Raw genomic sequence first — 20,767 nt, 5'->3', positions numbered from 1 at the left:
AGGCCAGACCCAGACTTTGGAATCCAGCCGACCGAAGGGCTGCCTGAGGCAGGACAACCCATATGTTAGGACTGCAGATGCATACCTCTCGGACATCTACATTTATGGTAGGTACAAAACTGTACTTTCTTCGTGTTTCACTGTTGCAGTCATCACCTGTGGGTTATCCCTGCTGTGGTAGCCCTCGGCCGTCCCAAATATCAGAGTCAATGTTTTTCTGCATCGGCTGCAGTCGCCTGTAGTCTGACATCAGGTCGTCAGTGCTATAAAGCAAGGCAGCCGACGCCATTACATCAGTCTTCCTTGCCATGGAGCCCATAGCAGAAGCAGTTCACACGAGTACCTCAAGTACGAGTCGGTCGCTACCAGAGTTTGAATTGCAGCTGAAAATGTCTAATGCTAAGTGCCCCATTGGGGACCCTTTTTCTTGCACTAACTTATGTCCGAAAAAGTTAACAATTGTCTTGCCTGTGGAAAGCAGATCACATACCAAGACTTCCATTCTTACTGCATTACTTGTTTAGGCCCAGACCACAATGTCCCCCGTTGCCGGTTCTGTGCCCTCTTTAATGTGAGAACCATTCGCCATAGAGCTCTTATTGTAGACAGTTATTTTCGTGTTTCATCTTTGCATTCCGGTATGGCGCCCGTCAGCCAACAATCCGTGGGCATTCCGAGAAAATGCAGAATAAAGATAGAGACAGACACACAAGGCTAAGTCTTCCAATGACTCTACCGCTAAGCAAGTCATCAGTTCTCTGGAATTAAGTGAGACACTTTCACAGCCAATGATGTCCAATTTGATATCTACGCAGGCCTCTACTGAGACCCTTTCGGAGTCTGATATGCCACAGAAATCCTCTTCATCTTCTGAGTCTTTGACTGTCTCTGCCTTGGTTGGGTCCGGAGCCGCGACACAGGCACCAGATTTCGAGGAGGCCTTTCGTACTACCAAATCTAGACAGAAACTGACGTCTTCTCATCCAACTACCGTTTCTCTCAGACTGACAGATTCTCTCAGGCCTAGAAGCCAGGCCACTCCTAGAAAATCTGCTTCTAGCCACCATCTTGCTCCTGCTCCACCACCTCAAGCACAAATGCTTAAAATGGCGGAGGATCTGATCTCCCTTATCTGGGATAGTCAGGCCACAACATCTAAAAGGTAAAGGCACCCTTCTCCAGAAATTATGACAGAACAGGATTCTGAGGAATCTGACTATTCAGATTTTGAAGAGGAACAGCAACCTCTTACTGCTTATGAGGATTCAGATGCAGAGGAATCCATCCCTTCTGCCTCCCCTCCAGAGGACCTTTCCTTTGGGGAAACCCTTCACACCCTCAGGGAACATTTCCAGTGGGAATCTCAGGACTTCTCCCAGTCTAAGAAAAGACTTAGAGAGTTTCTGGACCTGCTCCAGCACAGGCCCCTGGCCACCCCCCCCTATTTTAGAATTGGTAAATGATGTTTTCCATGAACTCAGCTTAGCCCCTGATGCCCTCCCACCTGCTCCCAGTAAACCTAACGGGTATTAAAGAGTACCGGATTCTCACAAATACCTGTACAGAAATCCTGCTGCAGACCCAGAGGTCATTACACAGGGACCTAAAGGAGGTAAGGCTAGTTCTGCCAAGAATATTACTCCTTCTGACAAGGACTCCGGAGCTCTGGACATGTGAGGTAAAAAAGTATACATCTCTGCAATCTTAGCTATCAGAGCACTCAATTGTCAGTTCCATATGTTAAAATATCACCAACACACTTTGGAACTAGTAAAACAAAATATTTCTACCTTTCCTGACTGCCAATTCAAAAGAGTTAGCAGATTTACTGCACTCTGCTTGTCAAGTGGCAAAACACTCATTACACTGTGGATATGATGCCCTAGAAGCCTCTAGCAGGGCAGCAGGTTCAGGATCTGTCATTAGGAGACATGCATGGCTGAAGGAACAACCTCTCCCTGATCATGTCAAGTCTAAACTTATGCACCCCTGGATAAGGAGCACTTGTTTGGAGGAAAAGCAGAAGATGTGCTTAAAAAGATGAAAGACAAAGCAAAATCTATGCAAACAGCAAAATATTTCTTTCAGGTTCAACCTCCTAGGTTCAGCAGCAACTTTCCCTCTAAGCACTGGTTCTTCCCTGCACATAGCAGACAGGGCCAAGGTAAGCCCCGTAAGGACAGAACATCCAGGCCCCTATCCCAGGGCCAGCAGAGAAGCAAACAGTGGACCACTTCCACCCCAAAGGCAGGGAGTTCTAAGCCACCATTCTATGGCAAAAGCCCACAATGACTCCCCCTCCCCCCTCTGCCTCCCTTCACTCACCTAAAGCTAGGGGGAAGGTGCTCCCTCTTCAAAGAAAATTGGCTTTCTGTAACAAAGGACCAATGGGTCATAAAGATCATTTGTTAGGGATACAAATTCTCTTTCAGCGAACTCCCAGTTCCAAGAGGGTACCCATACTTACCTCCAGATCAATGGGCAGAGGCATTGAAACAGGTCCAAACTCTCAAATACCAGGGGGCAGTAGAACCTGTCCCCTCAGATCAAACAGGCAAAGGCTTTTATTCCAGACTATTCCTTGTTCCCAGAAAAGAGGGTACTTGGTGCCCCATCCTGGATCAATCCATTCTGAACACCTCCCTGGTGGTCCCCAGGTTCAAAATGCTAACTTTGCAGCAGCTGCTACCTATGCTAACAAAAAATGCCTGGCTAGTAACCCTGGGCCTAATAGATGCCTATCTCCACATCCCCATAAGGGAATCCTGCAGAAAATTTCTGCGCTTCAGAGCAGAATCACAGATCTTTCAGTTCTCTGCGCTGCCCTTTGGCTTATCTACTGCACCCAGAGTATTCACCAAATGCTTAGCCCCGGCCATAGCATTTTTCAGACAGAGAAATATACAGATTTACCCTTACCTGGACAACTGCCTCATTCAGGCAGAGTGCAAAAAAAAAGCTGCTCTAGGACCTTCTCTTTGTCAAATACCTCCTAACGTCTGTAGGGTTCACCATCATTGAGAAGAAATCAAAGCAAACTCCCACCAGGAAGATCATTTTCTTGGGAGCTCTGCTAGACACAGCATCCCAAATGGCCTTCCTATCCCCCAAAAAGCAGAGCTTCCTGCCTCTCTACTTTACCCATCTGGCTTCCAGAAGTTACCTCACTGCAAGGAAGTTCCTGCAAGCCCTGAGATACGTGGCTTCTTGTATTCTTCTAATTCCTCTGGCCAGGCATCACATGAGAAAACTTCAGTGGTATCTAAAGAATCTTTGGTGCCAGCACTCTGTCTCTAGAGACCACTCTCCCTTCTGATCCCATGTATAAGGGCAAGGTTTCTCTGGTGGGTGGAGGCCTGTGCCAAAAACAAGGGTCTTCCCTTCATCCTCCACCCTACCGGCCAGGCCATCACCACTGAAGCCTCTGATATTGCTTGGGGCGCTCACCTAACAGGCAGGTGGACCCAAGGTCTTTGGGATACCCAGCACCTTCCCTTACACATCAGTCAGAAAGAAATGATGGCAGTACAAAAGGCTCTGACATCCTTCAAACCCCATCTCAGGCCAGGGGTTTTCCTTATAAAAACAGACAACACCACAGTAATGTGGTATATCAACAAACAGGAGGGACCCACTCTTACCAACTGTGCAGGCTAGCCATGAACCTCTGGCTGACAGTCGCCTCCATGGGTCTACACCTAATTGCCCAATACCTACCAGGGGTCAACAACACCCTGGCAGACCCCCTAAGCAGAAACTTACTGGACTGCCACGAATGGCAGCTCCATGGGGAAATCTTTCTGCAAATCACTCGAGTGGGGGACTCCAGAGGTGGACCTCTTTGCTTCGCACCTCAACCACCCAGCTGCAAAAGTTCTGTACCAGGAAGTATCACCTCCTAGCGTGGAACGCAGATGCCTTGACCTTCCCCTGGAACTTCCTCTTTGTGTATGTGTTGCCACCTCTGCCTCTTATTCCCAAGGTACTGATCAAAATAAGGGAGGAGAGACCAAAGGCTATCCTCATTGCTCCAAATTGGCCCAGACAGCATTGGTACCCATTACTGCGCAGCCTGACCTTACAGCCGCCCAAGCAGCTTCCACTGATCTCAGACCTCTTGACCCAGTTGGGGGGAATACTGCACCCAGACTTGCAGACTCTCAATCTTTCAGCATGGCTTATACCTTAAAAGCTAACAAGGAGTCCCTGTTAAGCAAACAGGTCCTAGACATTATCACAGAGGCCAGAAGGCCCAGCACCAGAAAATATTATGCAGGGAAATGGAAAAGATTCTCCTCCTGGAGCCAGTCCAGAGGGGTCAGTACCTCACATCCTTCCATCCCTCTTATCTTGGATTACCTAGCCGAGTTAGTCAAAAGTGGCCTCTCCTTCTCTTCTATTAAAGTCCATGTCTCAGCCATTTCAGCCCATTACGATTCAGACCTACCCCTCTTCTCTCATCCTTTGATTAAACAATTCTTCAGAGGGGCTTCTAATATCATACCTCCCAGAAGGCCTTCCATGCCAGCCTAGGACCTGAATTATATTTTAGAAAAACTAACCTTGCCTCCTTTCGAACCTGCTGCTTCTACAGAATTGAAATACCTCTCCTGGTAGACTGCCTTCCTACTAGCTATCGCCTCAGCCAGAAGGGCTTCAGAACTTCAGGCACTCATGACTGTTGAGCCCGTCATCATTATCTATGCAGACTGGGTCTCCCTGAGGACTAACCCCTCCTTTATGCCCAAGGTGGTATCTGATGTGACCCTCAACGAGGCCATACACCTACCCACCTTCGTTCCCAATCCTCAAAACAAGGGTAAAGAATTCTGCACTCACTAGACATGCACAGACAACTCGGATACTATCTAGACCGTACTAAACCCTTCAGAAAAACAGGCCAGCTGCTTATCAGCTTTGCCCCAGGGGCAGAGGAGGAAGCCCATGTCCAAACAAACTATTTCCAAATGGATATCACACTGCCCCCCCCCCAAGTCTGTTCGTACCAATTCCACTAGGGCAGCCTCCACTTCCACAGCGTTCCTCAGGGGAGTCCCCACCAGGGACATCTTGGAAGCTGCCACCTGGACCGCTGTCCATACTTTTACAAAGCATTACCACCTACCTCTTTTTTCTAAGTCTAGGGCAGGGTTTGCCTCTGCAGTTCTGCAGGGCTTGCTGTCCCATGCCTAGAGCTCTAACCAATCCTTCCATCTCTCTCCTCAGCTTTGGGAATCCTCCCACAGGTGATGACTGCAACAGTGAAACATGAAGAGAATAGTACAGCTATGTACACTCACCATAAATGTAGATGTTCAAGTGTATTCACTGTTGCAGTCCTTGTTTCCCCTCCCTCCATCCCCCTTATATCCTTTTCCCCTAGGGGGACATAAGCTTCCCACGGTGGCTTTTACCACCAGGACCAATTTACCTTATTTCCTTGTGCTTCTGACAGGTTAGGGCAAGAAAAACTGATGTAATGATGTTGGCTGCCTTGCTTTGTAGCACTGACGACCTGACGTCAGAAAACAGGCAACTGCAGCCAACACAGAAAAACATTGACTCTGGTATTCGGGCTGGCCAAGGGCAACCACAGCAGGGATAACCCACAGGTGATGACTGCAACAGTAAATACACTCAAACATCTACATTTATGGTAAGTGTACACAACTGTACTTTCTCATTATTTATAAATAACTTATGACCTACCCCATCTCATCGTAATTGTGCATGCAGATGATCTCCTAGTTCTAACATCGAAATAAACCATTTTTGGATTACAACATGATTTACAAGCCAATTTGACAAATCTCTGCAACTGGATATATGGTTATGGTTGACAAAATGAATGCTGAGCTGAAGGGAACCATTTTTATTAATGTAAAAAAGCAAACTCTCATATGAGTGAATATTCTGTTAAATGGAGTTACTACTAGCAGCCTTTTGCATTAGATCACTTTGCAGCAGGTTAAGGGAATTTACCCGCTGTTGTGTGATCTCAGGGGAGAGGGGTTTGTCTCCCTGCAAAGAAAATAGTTTTCCTTTTTGATGTTCGATTATTTTACAGTTTGAGGTAAAATGATCGCATTGACTGTTTTTACTCTTATGAGTATATGCAGTTTGCTGACAGACTCATATGTATGGGTCTACTTTAATTTATCAAAATTACACTTACTTGAAATTCCGAATCCCGAGACAAATTCTTCGAAAGACACTTTATTCGAAACCTCGGACCATCAAAATTTTATGTAGCGTAAACAACCACTTGGCCACCAGGGCAACATAATACATCAGAACATATTCAAACTCATCCAAGTGGGGGGGCTGTTCCTCCCACCCCACCCCCAACTAAATACACCAACTATGAGATTGCACTACCCTGGGGAAAAGGGTAAGGATCTCCACGGTGATCAAGTGGTTCTTTACCATACATAAAATTTTGATGATCTGAGGTATCAAATAAAGTGTCTTTCAAAGAAGCCATCTCGGGATTGTGAATTTCAAGTAAGTGTAATTTCAATAAAGGAAGGTAGGCCATACGTATATACATCTATATAAAGAGAGAGAGAGGGTTATGCTATTTAATACTTCTCTAAATCTTCTCCCTGTTATATTATTAAAAGACAACTTGATCCGACGCATAATATAAGACAACACAAATACTTGATCCAACGCATAATATAAGACAACACAAATACTTGATCCAATGCATAATATAAGACAACACAAATATGTGGGAGCCTAGTTTGACCCATTCTTATCATTCACAGTACACTCACAGACAGGATAATCAACAAAATACTCTCACAGTTGAAACAATGTTGTAAAATATCTCATCTGTTATTCCCAAATGCACAATACCCCCTAGGTAGAAATGCTGTCATTCCTAAGACTGAGCATTCCCTTTCCTTTCATACAATTCACTCAAGCTCAAACACACAAAGGCCACACCTAGAAGAAAGTAACATTTGCCATTTTATACACCTAGCAGACACCCACACCCACCACTCTGATCTCCTGTGGGATTTTTAGTGGTTATCAGTAAGTAGCGGGTCTAAAATTATGTAGCAGACTATTATTTAATATTGCAGTACTTGGTCTATGTCCTCCTCTAAAAGCATCTCTTTCCATGAGGGACCCCAGCATACTCATTAAGGGGTAGTCCTGTTGATGGCATTACTCTGGTCAGACCATACTTTACTTTGGCACAGCCACAGGGAAGAGTTCATTCAGTTAGCTTGGCCAAGCAGAATCGAGTCATGTTCCTTTTGAAATAAGATCTCAAAATATCCAATAGCTTCAAGGCTAAACTGAAAGAACATCTAGAAGTTACCTGAACTTAATTTCACACCACTGAGTACATTTGAAGGCTAACAATATCTGTTGCATGGCTTCCTGAACTGGAAAATACAAGAAGTTGTACAGAGGAAATACTGATTGTTCTTGTAAACAGGGTAACATCTTTCTGTTTTCTGCTTATTACTGCCTGCTTGCTTGTTTATGTTTCGATGATAACTTGCCATTTTAAACGTGTTTCTTTATATTGCACTTCTGCTTCTCCGGAGCCTGAGTCATGGCTGAAAAAGGTCAGCTGACCAGGCACCTTACCCAGTTACAAAATTTCAATAAATAAATAGATAAATTAGAGTGTTGGCCACCTTCCTAAAGTACACTTTGGTGACTGCATTTGTGCAGATAGCCATGAACAAAGGTAAACACCTGTGCCAAACATTACAAACTAGGTGCACTTCCAGAGGACGCTTATCATCTCAATGCTGCTGTGATCAATGGTAAGTTACATGATGTGACCACCCACTGATATGTAGAGGCTACTCTTTACCAAAGACAGATAATTTGTTATAAGATCTGAAAGCTATTACTTGACATAATGAAAGATCTTTTAGAAAATGAATGCTTGGTAACAGATTTTTGCTCTCTGCTGTCCTCCACCTGGACAAGGCAGGTTGTGTTGCATTTTCTCATTCTGACTTTGCTGTCCCCAGGACATACCTTGAGTGTGGTAATAAGAGCTGGAGAGTTGGGATCACAGTTGAATTACAGAATTGTCAATGTTTAAAGTCTCCAAGTAAATTCAGGGTGTCAAGAGGGCTTAGTCATTGCAGCCTATAGTCTTGACTGTTACAAAGGCTGCCCCACTTCTTGCAGATTTGCCGTTATAGTAAGTCATAACTTTCATTTGTACTTCATTGCTAATTATGCTATATAGTAGTTTAAGCACTCAAAGCTGAAGATACAGTTCAGCATACAATTCATATTTTTGTTTTTTGCATCTTATATGGCTGTAATACTACAAGCTGCTGCTCTTGCTGAAATATAAGATCATCAAACCAGAAAAAAGCTTGGAAGTACAGAGACATGCACCACATCTCTTACAAATGCTGAGTGACCAGGAATCCTTAGGTAGATGTAAGACTGGCTTACCCTCTCAGAACCTGGCATGTGATATCTCTACACCACATATGCTACCTCAAATTGGGTGTTGATGAACTATTTCTCTTGAAATTAAAGTGCACATTGCAGTGTGTACCCTGTCTATAGGCACAATTCCAGAGACCAGTCAGTGGTGCACTGACAGTTTTGTAGGCTTCAGCATTCAGGATCATTAATATTTTCTTGGATATGATAATGGAACATGAGCATGAACAGATATGTTTTTCTAAAACCACACAAGACTGTTGTTGTTCCTGCTTTTGCAGGAGGATCAGGTTCTTTGTGTCACTAAGGCTGTTTGCAAACATTTGCATTGTAGGATACATGCCCAGAGGACCAACAGATCAGTGATTCATCAACCGTGGGTAGTGTACTATTAGATGTCAGTCTGAGGTCAGAGCCAGAAGCCTAATCGTAAACAATACTTTCAGTCACCCTGGCAATGTAGGCAGTGTGCAAGTCTCATATACCTACAGTGTTGGCTGGTAACTTCAGTGCAAGGGGGGGGGGGTACAGGAAGTAACTAAATGGCTGGAGCAAATTAGAATGGTGTGGGGTTGTATTACAGCAGGCCAATGACTATTTATCTGTGACTAAACAGATGGGGTCAGTCACCTTCATCCACACACTGCCTTAGTACTCAGTCATTCTAGTCTCTTTATTGACTATATACACCTCAGATGTCTGACTGTGATTAAAAGAGATAGACGTAGGTGAAATGGAGCACTAGACAAAGAACTCAATGGGGCTCCACTTTTGCACAGTAGTACCTCCTTTACTCCCCAGTAAATGATTCCTGATTTTCCCATTCCTGGCCACACTCCTTCCAGACAGATTATTGCTTTCTTATTTTTTTTTCACACTTTGTCTTGCTTTTTAGATTTTCTTCCATCCTTTCAACACACCCTAACTGGCCAAGAATATACTATAGTAAGTGTGGAGGAAGTAATTCAATTAAGCCAGGGGTCGGAGCCTGTAGGCTCCTAGATATCATAGGGTTCTATATGCTGTAAGATGTATCCCAGACATTTTTCAAACCCTTACATCAAGTGATGGCCTGAATAAAAATCATCTGCCCAACCATCCACAACCCCTTTTTCCCATTTTTGCACATGGGGTCAGGGTGTCACTTCTTCACCGACAGTTATCTAGAGCCAAGGTTTACACCACCGGGTGACTAGTCCTGCTGCTGTACTTCCTCCACACTACACACTCGCATGCATATTCACACCTGTAAACAGTTGGAGTATCCAATCCACCTACTGCATGTCTTTGGAATGTGGGAGGAAACCAGAGCAACCAGATGTAACCCACACAAACACAGGAAAGAATGCACATTCCACACAGAAGGCACACCAGCTGAGAATTGAACCTGGGAAGCTGTTGCTCTGAGATGACAAAACTATCCACTGAACCACTGTGTTGTCAATCACGATAGTTAATAGCGATGCAGTAAAAATACAATAACTAACGTTACATTTCAGATGATTAGGTTCTAGCGCAGCCAAGGATTATTGTAGTGGTTATATAATGTGTCATGTACTACAGGTTAGTTTTCAGTGACTTATGTTCTGCTTGCTAATTAGTGCAAAAATAAAGCTGTTTGTATACGTATTTACAGTGGCTGATTAGTAAAGCTTGCTGACCCTAACCTTATCCATACCCCTGCCCCTAACCCTAATGTGCAGCTTACCTTAAAAAAAGCCCTTTCCATATTAACTGTAGTTCACTTGTGTTACACAAACAAGTTTTGACCAAATGAACTGCAACCACTTCAGAACATTGAAAGCTGAACATTTTTGAAAGTGTTTTCTGCACCGAACTTCTCCTTTACTATATTTAACTCCAGTGTCTATCCTTGTTTAGGGCAGGGATGAAAAAACATACTTAAACAAGTTGGGTTTTGACATTCTGAAGTGTCAACATTTGATCAGGAGTTTAAAGCCATGAGTCTCAACCTGAGCTTCTTAATCTACAGTACTAGATATTTCGTTTATCACACAAACCAGACTTTCACTTAACCCTTTTATTTATTTCTTTAATGTGTTGGTTTGCTGGCAAGATTAAAGCAAACATCAAATTAAACTGTTGTGCAAATCGATAAAATATTATTAGGATGTGTTGCAAATAACATTTAAATCTTAATATTAATGAGAAGACGTCTTGCAGTAAGAAAATGAAAGCAAAATCATCACCATCTACTTCCTCAAAAATAATATGTGTCCCTTCCTTTATTGTAACAAACGATGCAGTGCCATATATTGTTTTTTGTGATCATGTTAAAATAATGTATGCAACTACCCTGTGATTTTAAAGAGTAAAATCAACTTTTTCTCAAAAAAAAAAACGAAAAGTTTCAGTGCATATAGTTTTTGTCACCATCTGAGTTATGTCTATGACAGAAATCCAAAAAACCGCTGACAGTCCTGTACTCAAAAACTTTTATTCGGAAAACCCCAACAGTTAAGCGCTTTCATCAGCAACCACAGGCTGACTTTATCAGAACTGAAATAAAACAAAAAACATGTTTAATTTATAGCATAAAAGCATCACCTGATTCAATTAAACAATCAAGTAAATAGTTCTATATGCTTAAAGTGCCAAGTGCAATAATAAATGCCATAGCCATAAAAAACAACATAGTATATAAACACAAACAACTCTACATCCTAAAAATAACTTGATATAAAATTAGCAGTAAGTAATAAAATAGGAAATTAATTTATTAAAAATTGAACAACTTTAAATTTCATATGCTTGCAACTTAAGTAGGCCAGTTAAATTTGTTGCATCGTTCAAGCCAGGGAAGGTAGTGGCGTCTAATTTAATCTGCCAAAACTATTCTCTAAAATCAAGATAATCTTCCCATGGTCCACCCCTTGGGTCCTGTGGGACTTTTTCAATGACACAAAATCTAAAATCATGTCCACGGTTTTTATTGATGTGTTTGAATAAAGCACTAGTGTTGTTCTGGGTTCTTATAGCCCTAAGATGTTTGTATACCCTGTCTTTAAAGTGCCTTTTGGTTTTACCAATGTAGAACCCCTTACAATTAATACACAAAGCTGCAAAAATAACTCCCACATTGCTGCAAGAAAATCTACCCTTGGACTTAACTGTGTGGTTAATAATAATAATCTTGTCTGTGTTCAAAATGTAAGAACAATGCAGCACTGCGGGAGTTATTTATGCAGCTTTGTGTATTAATTGTAGGCAGTTCTACATTGGTTAAACCAAAAGGTACTTTAAAGACAGGGTATACGAATCTATTTCTAATCTGTTTCTTTCCCAAGAGCATATTCAAATGCTGTTTTCCCTCACCAGTGCAAAATCAACTTCTTTTCAAGAAAACATATCACCACACTTATAGGTTCATAGGTTGATAGATTAGTACTAGGCTAACTGTCCTTCTGGGCCATTTTGAGCCTAGCCAATTACCCCATGTGAGAATCAAACCCTGTACCTTGTGTCTGTAAGGTAAACACCTTAACCATTATGCCAACCTCCCACCCCCCTTAGTTTTCTGTTCATGTTTATATTACTTTTATGGTGCACAGAATGCATTTGAGAGTTGTATAGTGCTAGGGTTTTCAGTGCAATTAAGGTAATGCAGTAAACTGCTGTGCCCTTGTTTGAATTAATGCAGCTCCCAAATGCTGTGCCATGCTGTGTGCAGTAGAATACAAAACAGCCGTACGCAACATCCAAAGGGCAACAGGAAGAAACTGTATATTAATTTTAAGCAGGGCATTATTTCAAAAATGCAGTCCTGTTTTCTCTGCACACCTGTATTACTTCTACCATGAACAGAATAGCATACAATGGCTGTTTTAATTGTATTACACTACAGCACAATATGTTGCTATGTACAGTTAAGTAATTCAAGTAGAACGTTCTGTGCACACTATATTCTAAAGAGCCCATTACAGTGAAGTATTCCTCTTGATTATAAGGATAAAGTAACATTCCCATCCCCCATCTGTTGTACTGTGCACATTACAGATGAGTTCTATCATGGCTGTCAGCACAGTTGTGTTCTGTACCACTCAGCACAGCTATAACAATGTATTTTTTTCTTGTAAATCAACAGCAGAAAGCTGTGTATTGGTTTCTCATGATGGAACAACACTTGTGAAAGTAAAGTCATTTGTTTTAGTTTAAAATGAAGCATCCTGTATTTTTTTAAAACAACACATTGTATTATATTATCGTGTTCATGAAAATGACATGGATGTAGATAGAGCCCAGACATACAGTAAGTTCACAAAGGTATATATCACAAAAAATAATAATAGTTATGTGTACACCATTATCTTAACTTTTTACACACATTTACTGATTTTTTTCAGTCTTTATCCAGTATGTTTCCTCTTTCAGTGATGCATTTCCCAACCTCAACAAGTCTGGACACTATGTATTTATTGCAGTGTGAAAACAGATACATATTTTTTTAAACTTTGGTCTCAGTAAATCCATTGTTTCATTCCATAGATTTTCCTATGTGTAACCCCCTTCCAGTACTCCAGGTGTAACTGAATTAACCATCCCACTGACAGAAAACTATGGAACTGTATAGTTAAAACTTCCCTTATAACCCCCTTCCAGTACTCCAGGTGTAACTGAATTAACCATCCCACCAATACAAAACTATAGAACTGTATAGTTAAAACTTCCCTTATTTTCTTTATCATATTTGATAACTGTTGAAATAATGAACTCTTTTGTGCACTGTTCTATTAAATGCACTCTGCTTATACCAAATATCAGATATAAACAATGTGAATATAACATTTTATCAATGAAATCACTCTAGTCAAATCATGACTTGTAGTCCTCTCCTTTAACCAGCACACAGACACAAGTGGTTTTGTACTGTTATTTATTGACAACAATGAATAGGTAACCCTTTCAATTCATGTGATTATCATTTAACTCTTAGTAATATAAGTATCATAGCAAAGGTGGGTCAAAGGGGGTGGCTACTGCCGGCACAGGCTGGGGGGTATGATCAGCAGTGTAACTGAATTTTTGATTGGATAGCGAGTGCAGTACCAGCAGTCATTTAAGCAATTGCAGAAGGTATCACATGACTGAATAAATGACTTTTGTGTGAGTGCATGCTATTAAATTTTGGAGGAGCACTTTTTTTTTTTTTTCAGAGTTAAGTGGAGGTTATCCATGGCACCAAATGACATAGTTAAGGATCTCACTTATTTTGTGATAATGTTTAGGCATTTTATCCAGTCATTCATCACAGGCTGATTTGCAAGATAATTCTACCAATGAAAAATGTGAAATAATGAAAACTCATGAAAAACTATCCCTGTATCACTTTATAAAATAGGCCTTGCTCAACATCCCATAACCTTCAGTTAGGTTCTTTTTATACAATAAGCACTGCCACCTCTGTTTCATAAGTTGCTTAGTTTCGTAGTACTTTTGCTATAAACTACAATTCTTAGTCACTAGGTTACATTTGATTCTGAATGCTCAAACAGCCCATTCTAAACATATAGTATTTTTGGTATGGACCTTCCCATTTATCCAAGTCCATTAAAAGTCGTGTACCATTCATATAATAGATTACACCTCAATTACCCTCTGCATACACTTGGAAAGCCTCTGTAATCCCTCATCAACAAACTGATGAGCCTTGTAATAATAAGTTTAGTAATCTTCCATTTTACAATGTCTCTATATCGCACTATATTGAGGTGTCTTACATTGTTAGCAACCTGTTAGGACACATAATATCTAAGTCCTTGAAAATTTCAGTATCTTGTAAGGTCAGTGAGCACTCAGTATTAGTTTCTGTCAGTACCTGTATTTCGAAATAAATAAATATTTCTGTTTGAATCTGCTGTACTACTACAACTGTATCTCCAAACTGTACGCAAATAACCTAGTTATTTTTTATCACTGACTCACAGCAGATGCTATAACCAGTTTTTACATTTCTTGCAGTTTATTAACAATTCCACTTGTATCTGGGAAACAGAATACATAACCACTAAACTCACTGTTGTAGCACATATCTCTGTTGCATTCAAAATGGGAAGCCTCTTTTATATCTCTAACAATTTTTCATTAACTCTGCTACAGCTTCCAACCTGTTATAATGAGCAGAGATACCAGGCACACATCATCTTAACTTGGCTAGTTTTCTGTATTTCTGTTTATTCTTGCAGTGCCAGTGAGCCCTGTCACTTCTTTTTGCATGCTATAATAAAACTAGATTCCCTATCCTTACCCAGTTGAAAATCATCTTCAAGTGTAACGAACTAAGTAAAACACTCATTTGTGTTTGTTTCCCACATAAGTGAGGACACTAGTCAGTTGCTAAATTCAGGGCCAGATATATTGTGCTTAGGAACTAGTTACTGCTGCTTGTGACTTATCTTTAAAAAGGTTATTCATTACAGCTGTAAGAAAGTATGACTGCCTAAACTACTTAAGTATACCATTAGAATACTCCAGTACATTTCTGCTGCAAATAACATTAAGGAGACCTGTCCCTTAGTTACAGCAGGAAGTCATAGTCACAAGTAGCTATATGCCACTGCCTAACAATAAAGCAACAAGTTTATAGGTTCATAGGTAGGTACTAGGCTATCGGCCCTAGGGCCCATACAAGCCTAGCCAAAAAATGTACCCTGGCTTTCGCCACCCAAGAAATTTATTTTCCTGTGCCCCTGTCGAGCAGAGCCACAGAAGTGATCCCCGGGGTGAATTTCCCATTTCCCATCCAATCATCAAGATTTTTCTTGAAGAGTGCTAATGAGGAGCTCTGTTTGACATAGATTAACTTTCACAGTTTCAAAGTTTTTTCATAGTTAACATTCACTGCATGTCCCAATCTAGGATCTCAGACCCTTACTGAATACTCTCTGTCTCCAAATTTACGTAACCTACAGATGTACAATTACCATTCCAAAAAGTATAGTTATGGGGAAAGAGTAGCAGGTAGAAAAGAAAGAACTCTTGTATCAACTTGTATACCAAATATGTCACTCAACTTCATATAAAATAAAGCAGCACTTGAATTACCGATGTACCTAAAAAAAAAGGCAGCAAACAATCTTGCGTTAACTACATCATACTCAGTAACATATGGCCATTGTAAGATTAGGTTTTGTTAGACATTAGTACAGTATTCCCTTTGCATAGGCGGGTCTATGTCATATAATCGAACTTCCAAAATTTCGAACACCATATGTTTGAACTTGGAAGTTCGAAATATGACAACATTGAAACCTCAGAACAGCAAATTTTTTTCCCAGGGAAAAAAAATTTGCTGTTCTGAAAAACACAAACACAACACAAGCACACCAAAAACCTAATAAACCTACACTAAACCTTACATACACAACTATCTATGCACTAACCTTAACCCAAACCCTAACCCTAAGGTCCGTCACTATCACACACTTACCTTACCCGCACCCTAACCCTAAAGTCCGTCACTTTTGCACACTTACCCACACCCTAACCCTAAAGTCCGTCACTATCGCACACTTACCTTACCCACACGCTAACCCCAAAGTCCGGAACTATTGCACACTTACCTTACCCACACCTTAACCCCAACATCCATCACACTTACCTTAACCCGATCCGTAACTTTCACACCACAGTAGAGAAAATAAACCAACAAAGCACCCTGAATCACTGCTAGATAAGGCACACTGTTTATTAAGCCGAACAGATCACAGTAGAGAAAATGTCAAAGCCGCAGAAACAGCCAGCCAAATTCTTTCCCTGGGAAAGAATTCATATTTCTGCTGCTTCAACATTCTCCATTTTCGAACTTCCCCATTCGAACTTCGCAAATCTGAATGCTCGATTAAATGACATAGACCCCACATAGGCCTAGAAATACAGCCATATTAACGCAGACATATATCTTTATTTTACAGTTTACATGCAGTTTCAATGGAAAGGAAAGTTTTAGTACAAATTAATAACTTTCAGACAAAAATACTGATAAGAATAAAATGTATTAACTGAATGTGCAGTACATTAAGTACAAACAGGCTTAGGAACCAAGGTTAAAGAGGTGTGTAGAACTTGCAGGAAATTTACAGGGTTTTAGTATTATAGGAGAGACACTTCAGACACAAAAGTTAGTTAGTTTGGCCTGAAATGCAGAAAGTCATTGCAGTGCAGTCTACAGAAGTTTGGTACAGGCACTTGAGGGTGATTGCAGAAATCAAGTCAGATATACAGCATTTCAGAATATTAATTATGTTATTCAGGAAGAAAGGAATAATTCTGAGTATAATGAGTGCAGAAGCTACAGACTTTATAATTCAGTCTATTTTAGTTTATCAGCACTGTTATTGGAGACATTGAACTGTGACATAATAAAACTTTCTTAACCAAGCTACAATGTGTGGACTTTTATTCTGAAGGGTACAACTGGCATGTAAAGGAGAGAATGGCACCAGTTCAGCACACTTCTGGGTAATTAAAAGATAAAGACATTAATTACAGACTCATTCCAGTTTCTTCCAGTTATTTCCAGTTTATCCAGTATTCTGCAGTTCTTTCAATTCATAAAGGCATTGTGAAAGATAAACACTTGAAAGTCAGATATAACTTGAAGGCAGTGAAACAGAGTCATAGAAGCTAGACTTCAGTTTGTAAAAAACACTGAAGTGTTGGAAATCTTGGAAAGGAAAAATTACTGTATGTTCTTAGCAGTTGCATAACTAGGGTGTGGTTAGAGGAGCAGCTGCCCTGGATCCAAAGTGTTACAGGGCATGATTGGCCATCCATTGTCTGGATGTTACAGGGCATGATCGGCCATCCATTGTCCAGATGTTACAGGGCATGATCGGCCATCCATTGTCCAGATGTTACAGGGCATGATCGGCCATCCATTGTCCAGATGTTACAGGGCATGATCGGCCATCCATTGTCCAGATGTTGCAGGGAGTGATCAGTCATCTATTGTCCGTATAGCTCTTTCGTGCAATACCAGCTTTTAAAAGCCAGTTTTGGATGTGCTGTCAAACCTGAGCACTGTAGCACTCCATATGTGTGGTCTAAACTGAAGCAAGCAGTTTGTTCTTGTTTAAAAGTAAAAAAAAAATGTTTTTCTTTTTTAATTAAAACCCAAGTTCTGTAGCACTCTGTGCAGGCTGGATATAAACTGAACAACTGTTTGCTACAGTTTAAACGAAAAAAATGTGAGAGCTCTAGGGCTCTGTGCAAGCAGGTTATAAACTGTACTGTTTGCTACATTTATAGCAAGCAGTTTGTTACGAAAGTGTAAGGAACAAGAGTCAAAAGCAGAGCACAGAAAGTGGACCTGAATGTCTGGGTCAGGAGGGAGGGGGGTGGAGACGTGTCTTGTATCTGACCACCTGGTTGGTGAGCCAGTAGAAGAAACTGACTTTTGTTTGCTCTTCGCTTAATGAGCTGAGTGTGTGGGGTGGTAGTTTGTAGGACTGGCATGCTGCCATGCTGATCGACTCCTACCCAAGAAGACTGAATGCTGTAAAGAAAAAGGTGTTTCAACAAAGTATTAGTTTAAGGGTGTGCACACTTATGCAACCATCTTATTGTACATTTTTATATTTTTCCCCCTAACAGATTTGTTTGTTTTTCAGTTGAATTGTATAGGTTATAGGTCACATTTAAGGTGGGAAAAGTTTTGAAATGATTTATTGTGGTCTCATTTTTTATATCACAAAAACCTGGCATTTTAACAGGGGTGTGTGCACTTTGTATATCCACTGTATATGGTATCACTTGATAAAGGGTTATACAGGGTTGGGGATTTCTGAACCATCTTAATCAGCAGCAAGCACAAGGAAGTTGGTCTTGGAGAAATTTGTGGATATGGTTGGGCTGGATAGTGACCTTTACTGGGACCATACTGTTAATATTACAGCACATTGATCTGAACTGACCAATGAAAGTTTGACAATGAGTGGTAAGCATACAGGGTCTGTGCTGGTGAGGATAAGACTAAGTATGTCAGTGCATCAAGTTGGGTAGTGTACTTGTTTGATCAAGAGAGTTTGGAATAATACAGTCAAGAATATGGTGAATATATTTATTTGTTGAAATGTAGGTGTGTCAATTATTTAAGGGGTAATTAAAATCCCCTAGAATTAAGGAATTTAGGTCAACAGAGAAAGACATTAGTTTAGTAAGGTATGCTTTGTGAGTTATAGGCATCATGAACAGGATTCAGTAGTTGGCTAATATGTGATTTAAGGTCTTGTTTGCAGACACTATGACAAAAGAGTTCAGAGTCATCGACATGCTTGATTATTCTAGAAGGGATGGTGTTTCAGATAAAGATAGACATGATGCAAACAGCATTACTGCTATCTACTGAGTAAAATATTAAATGTATACAGTTATGCAGCTTTTCAGTAAAGTAGTCTTTCCTGGGGTATGCTCCTGTGGGATTTCCTGTTATACCACATTTTACTTTAATCAATGCATGCACTGAAGAAGTGTTTGGGGATACATTAAGAGTATGTACAGTAGCAACTAGATGAATTTCCTCATTAAATCACTTTGTATACTGCTGAGTTTTGTAGTATTTACCAACAGTCAGAATATTTTCTGGAGGTGTATCTGGACTGTATCTTCATGAAAACCAGAACAGATGTCTTCAGTTCTTTCTGTTTGTATTCATTCCAGATTAATTTGTTGATAATCTGTAAACAGTAGTTTTGCACAGTTTATATTTACTGATGTCAAATTGCCCAAATATTTTACTAAGGTACAGAAGTCTTTCTCCTGTGTTATATATGCTAGCCATGTATCTGACCAAAAATGTCAGTACCTTATTAAATCAAAGTTGCTTCAAGGACTGCACTAGTACTGAAGTGAAACTACACACAAAATAGACTCCAAATTAGTTAAGAAACTACAGAAATGTAGACTGTATTATGACAGTTTTAAGGAAAATTATTATAGGCATGACCCTAGGTTAGCTAAGAAATTAAAGAAAAGTAGTGTGTATCTGATGTCACTTGTAGGGAAAATGCTACAGATCACATTCTAAACAAAGCATATTGATTACCATCACTACGATTATTGGTATTAAGATGATGTTTTCTCTATATCTCAAGTAGCACCCAGTTCAAGCTTCTTTTCCATGAAACCAAACATTCAAAGCTGAAACCAGATGCAAATAACCAGAAAAGTGATTTTATATGCCATAGTGTACCTCCTCACATACCCCATCTTACATATATTCACTAATTCCATGCTCACACAACTGCAGAGAAAACTGAAAAGCACTACTCATCAAACTCATGAATCATAGCTGGTTTACAAATAGAAATCACGCTAGGAGTGACTTTAAATGTAAAACAGTGATCAAAGTTTAAAATTGGGAAAGTGTACCCAATTATTTGAAACCTCTTCCTATTTATACTCAGCTAAGCCAAGAGCAGAGAAGTCCACCATGGCAGGCTTAGTATACCTACAAGCAGCAGACTGCTTTAGACTTAACTTATTAGCTTCTTTGACTGAATGGCAGTGATAAAAATTACAGAGAGAAAAAGCCAGCTTGCTGTTATGCAAGTTTTAGTGAATTATTTAAGTTGACTCCACATAAAGGACTAACAAAAAGTTTTAAGATCTAGGTGGTGAAGAAATAGTGGTACCACAGATGAAAAAAAAAACAACTGAAAATATGATGACTCTAAGTGTGATGAATGTGATAAACTAAGGTGTTAAAATGATGAAATGGAGCTTGTCTTCATGGTGCAGAGGGATGGAGCCCTGATTATGACCCTGGTAACTGGGGTCTAAATGTTTCACTGACATAAGAAGAGCCAGGCAAAGAGTATGAAGAACAAAGGAATGGGTCTCGCATGTCTCTCCTAGGTGGACAGGAGGGCTGCCGGTGTTCAAGGAACACAAAATGAAGTGTGATTTCCCTAGTGGAGACATAGAAACCACTTCCCATATCTGAGCGAAAGGGCAGGCCTGCTTGCTGGCAGTATCATTTGTAGATGTGAGGAGCATCCAGCATGGTCAGCTCACTGTATTTCCCCCTTTCAACTCCATGAAATTGGCATCCATATGGTTTAATCTGACATTTGTGAACTGCCCTGATGACTGCCTGCATGATAGCACGCCCTACTCAAACCTTGTCCTAGTGATGGGCAGCAAATAGGCCAGTTGGCTCAGAGGGTTCTGATGATTACCAGGTGGGGGGAGGATAAAGAACTCTAGAAAAAAAATAATGAGCTGGAACCCACACATTTAGCCATGAGGATCACCCATGCTGTAACACAGATCTTTTTTTCCAGGACAGAATTTATTTCTTAGCCAGTAATAA

The 20,767-nt window shown here is 40.5% G+C and overlaps 1 protein-coding gene across 5 annotated transcripts in view; it reads left to right on the top strand.

Annotated features, from left to right (window-relative positions):
• CAST (calpastatin) overlaps positions 1 to 20,767 on the top strand; it is a 1,327,899-nt gene that overhangs the window by 360,951 nt on the left and 946,181 nt on the right. The gene's annotated exons all lie outside the window — the stretch shown is intronic.

Source organism: Protopterus annectens, chromosome 2.part2, assembly GCF_019279795.1.
Source record: "Protopterus annectens isolate FY-2018-M chromosome 2.part2, PAN1.0, whole genome shotgun sequence".
NCBI lineage: Eukaryota > Metazoa > Chordata > Ceratodontiformes > Protopteridae > Protopterus > Protopterus annectens.
This window is presented reverse-complemented; position numbering and strand designations above follow the sequence as displayed.